We start from the raw sequence: 4,661 nt of genomic DNA, 5'->3' as shown, positions 1-4,661 counted from the left end.
CTCTGCCTTAAGGAGCTGACAGCATCTCCCTTATTTCTCCCAGCTTCTGTAAATAAATCCTTGGTAATTTTGCTGTTTTTCAGAGGATGATAAAAGGACCTGTCGTCACTCCCTAACACTGACTTTTCCTGCCATTCACTAAGCTTTCCCCTCCCTCTCCCATGCAGGGAGAAGTTTGTTAAAAATTAGATCTCATCTGATGACTGCTAATTATCTTAGAGGCTGTTGGTAAGATGCAGTGAAGGGACCACAGACAGCACTCAAGAACAGCCCTGCGAGAGGAATGCTGGCTTGGCCAGGGTCACTGAGCAGAATTAGGCCTCGAGTATTTTAACTGATGTTTCTCCAAAAGGATGTCCGATAGCAAAGGTACTAAATAAGGATTAGTATAGAAGTCTCTCTGTATACATACACACTTACGTACATTTGGTTCTGATTTTTAAAATCTTCCCTTTTGGAATGGGGAGGGATCACATCACCCTTCAGATATTAACATTTTGGTTGAATTTCATCCTGGCTGTTGTTCCCCACTCTGCATCAAGCTTTGGGAAAGACTGCACAATAACTTGCCCTTGTCCTACCCCCAGCACACCTCTGTGGAGAGCAGAGGATTTGCACAACAACCTGTGGGCTGCCTGCTTGCAAGGAGAGACGGCCACTCCAGCACAGCCTTCTTCCCGATGGGGTGAATGTGAAGCTAATCCCAGATTCTTATCTCAGCCACACTGATCTAATTAATAGTAACTCTTTTAGCTTTTTAGGGTGGAGGGTGTCTGGATTTAGAGCTGCATTACCGGAAACAAAACGTGGCCAGCTGTGCATGTTGATGTTACAGATGCACAGCAAAGAGAAAAAACACCTGTGTGCAGCGACACAAGAGAGGTGATAAAACTTTTCTGCTTCCAGCTCTGCAGCCTGCTGCTCTCTCCTGTCTCTGTAATCTGTGCTCTTCAAAAAACAAAGCAAGCAAAAGAAAAGGAGAGAGAGGCACCTTAAAAGCAAAGAGCCAGCAAGAGTGAGAAGATGCCCTGCCTCTGATGTCCTGGAAATTCTCTGTCCCTGTTCCTAGTACAGCCTGGAGAGCAAACCCAAGACCACAGAAAGCACAGGGTAGGAGGCAGATCATCCGAGACAGACACAGGACAGGATCAGCCTTGCCCTAACCTCTCCCTAATATCTTCCTGCACTCATCTCCCGTTAACAAATTAGCATAGGCCTTTTAAAGTACGAATGGCCCCTCCACCAAGTACACACCAATTTCCACTCATCCTCTTACCTGGTCCCCCTCTCTGTTCCCAGACAGCATGGAAAGGAGGAGAAGAGCCCAGAGCTGGCACTGGCAGGCAGATGCTGCTGCTGCCGCTGTCGGTGCTGCTGGGAGCCCTCCTTCCTCCACAGGCATTACATTGTCTGCCCAGGCTTTGCAGCCACTTGATTTATTTCTATATATAAACTTCGGAGATGCTTCATGCAAGCAACGTGGCATATTTCCAATGCAGCCAAGCCAGCCCACAGAGGGCATGCAGGGCTACGTGACAGGGGATCAGAGCAATTTTTCAGCTGGTCCTGAGACAGACTGGCCAACCTGCAACTCTGCTTAGCAACAAGGTCCTGGCAATCCGTGCAGATGATTGCATCCCGTCAAATCCAGGCAAATCCACCCATGCAAGGAGTTCCCTGCTCTGCAGAGCTTGACCATATGGCTGAAGAATAAGCTATGAAGGGACAGAGGTCTTTGAACCGAAGTTCAGGACTCCGAGGTCCTCAGATCTGGAGTCTGCTTGCTGGATTTTCTGCCCCATCCTGTCAAAGCATGGGAGTCAGGAAGTCTGTATTTTAACTCAGTTTCCCCATGGATTTTCTGTCTGACCCTGGGGTGGTTGCTTGCTTAGAGCCAGGCTTTGAAAGGATGCCTGCAGTTTTCACAGAAAGCTGTAACTGCATGAGGCACTGATAATTACAGTAGAGGGTACAACCCACAGGGAACATAGGGCTTTAAGGACTGCTGCACACTGTATCATAGCTTTTTGTGATCTCTGATTTTGGTGGAGCATAAACAATGTGAGATTTTACTGTAAGATGCTTGTATCTCAGAGCCCTGCATTTGCACTTTGATGGATTGGGGATTTGAATTTCTGGAGAAAAACCCTTGGCCATCTCCAAAGCTCAGGAGTTGTGATCGGGACCAGAGCTGCCTCCAGCCCAACTCTCTGCAAAGAGGAGTCACCGAGCTATAATTAACTGTATTACACAGCACTCTCCTTTTCAGGATTTTTAAAGAGCTTTGCAGATATTAATGACACATAATTACCATGCTCGCAGCACCCTGCAAGACAAAGATATTCCCGTTTTGAACACAAAGAAACTGGGGCCGTTCACCTGGCGAGGGGCAGCAGATACTGCTGCTGAAACAGAGCAGCCTTTTAAAAGATGACAAATTGGGGTGATGTTTGCAGGCTGAAACTTCACAGAACTGAAAACTTCAGGAAAAAACAGGGGGACATGGAAAAAATGCTTAGGGACTATTTCAATGAATGTATTTTCATCCCTTGGTTTCCAACACGTTTCCCTTACGTGGGGTACAGGGGTATGTTTCTGTTCTATGAATGTCACATCTTAAGGCCCGTTAATAAAAAGCACTTTCTTTCCAGCAACACAGCTAGGGGTTTTTCCTTCATCTGTGTTAGGTTATTAGGGATCCATACTGAATTTAACATCCTTCTGTCCTTCCTGCCAGGATGATTCAAATGGCAAATGCGTTTCTCTTTTGGCACAGGTCCTAACTGAATCAGCTTCTCAGACTAGTTCATCACCTAACGGGTTCCTAAATTAAGAGTCTATGTTTTATATAAAAAGCTGGATGGATCTGAGATAAAATGGAAGGAAAAGCATGAACAGGACAGGGCTTGTTCTCTGCTCTATGTCTGCCCGACGTTGCAAACGGGCACTCGAGTTCAGCCTCGCTTTGCGCAGCTGCTGCACAGAGATGCCTCGAAGGAGGGATTGGGGGGGGGGCAGGAGCCACCAGCTGTGTCCCAGGCTGGGGACGTGCCCTGGGGACACTGCTCACGCCCACCCCATGCTGGTGGGACACAGCAACCTGCTCCTTCCCACTGCTCCAACACACTTAAATCTCCTCCTGTACCAGTCTTTTCACTTCTAACTGCCCATTTAAAACTGGTCTTCTTTGGGCTTAGCTTTGACTTTGGGCTTAGCTTTGACTAAGAACTAATAAGCTTGCTTAAAAATATTTCCCTCCAGGCTACGTTGCGCTTCATTTTCCCTGGCTTTAGGAGCCGCAAAGTGCAAAGCATCTGTAGATCAGTCCTCCGTTTCCTCAGACACAACGGACTCACGTTGAAGGTACGCAGATCCGCCAGCTTGCAGCTTAATGCTGAATTTGATTTTGGTGAAGGTGTGAAATAGTTATCTATGTTGTGTGTAGTACTTCTCTTTCCTTAGAAAATTATCATCTCTAACTTTTAGAAACTTTAATCAGCCTTTTCTGTTGGCTGCTTTAAAAAAAAGTTTCTGTCTTCATTTTGAAGTCCCTTGTGAAGTATTTTCTTTCCATTACAAACACAGAAAAGACACTGTGTGCGAACTGCACGCAAGATAAATCTTCTTAGGCTGTTCCTGCGTGTGCCACTCGCAGGGGCAATGTCCTGGTCATGGGCAATGCCCCGATTGCCCTCACCTTTCTGTACTCATTAATTGTGGGGGAATTTCTGTGCGTGTCTGCCAGGGCACACACTGTTGGTCTGAACTTGTGTGCATCTGCCAGAAATATAATCACATGCCGGTGAATGTGCCATGTGGCATCATCTTCCACATGGTTTTATGCAGAAAATACAGATGCACAAAGAATATCCAACCACGTACGGCTGCACATCCAGGACCTACCCAGCTGGTGTGCAGTTTGAGGTCACATGCATATATTCATGCAGAAAAGACACTGCAGAGCCAAGGTGCATGTGCAGAAATGGATAGACTGCAGACATTCCACCCCTAGCAGCTTGCTCCGCTGGGGCCGTGCTGCTGCTGCTGCTGCGCTCATTTCAGAGCACTTGCAGGGAAATTCTCGCCCCTGTGGCCAAGAACCGTCTGGGCACAGGGAGACGTGTGCCGACATATTGCCAACAGCACAAAAATTCCCCCGGCTCCAGGCTCCCTCCTTTCTTTTCTGTGCATCTGCACACGGACACCGTCACGGCCCTTTGGAGCACGCGCAACTTCTGGTCACAGACACGTTTCCGGCAGCTTCGCCGCCCTTCCTTCGCACGGACACACACGTACGTGTGTGTGTGCACGCAGACCGCTTCACATGCAGGCGTGCATCTACGTGCACGCACTGCTCCAAACACACACGCACACCCCTGCGTGCACCTCTCCACGCACGCATGTGCACGCGCGACGTTCGAATGCTGCTGCCGCACGTGCATCCACGTGCACGCACCGCTCCCCGCACAACATGCGCGTGCACGCACGCACGCGCTCCTCCCCGCGGGGCACGCGTACGCTCCTCCCTGCACATGCATGCGCACACCTGCGCGCGCGCCGGCAGGTGAGCGCACGCGCTCTCCGCTCCCGAGCGCGCGGGGCGGGCGGGCGCACGCGTCCCCGTTCCCTCCCCCCCCTCCCCCGCCTCCCGTGGGCGGGGA

Source organism: Haliaeetus leucocephalus, unplaced genomic scaffold (assembly GCF_000737465.1).
Source record: "Haliaeetus leucocephalus isolate CR32 unplaced genomic scaffold, Haliaeetus_leucocephalus-4.0 Scaffold840, whole genome shotgun sequence".
NCBI classification, from domain to species: domain Eukaryota; kingdom Metazoa; phylum Chordata; class Aves; order Accipitriformes; family Accipitridae; genus Haliaeetus; species Haliaeetus leucocephalus.
Note: the sequence above shows the minus strand (reverse complement) of the source record.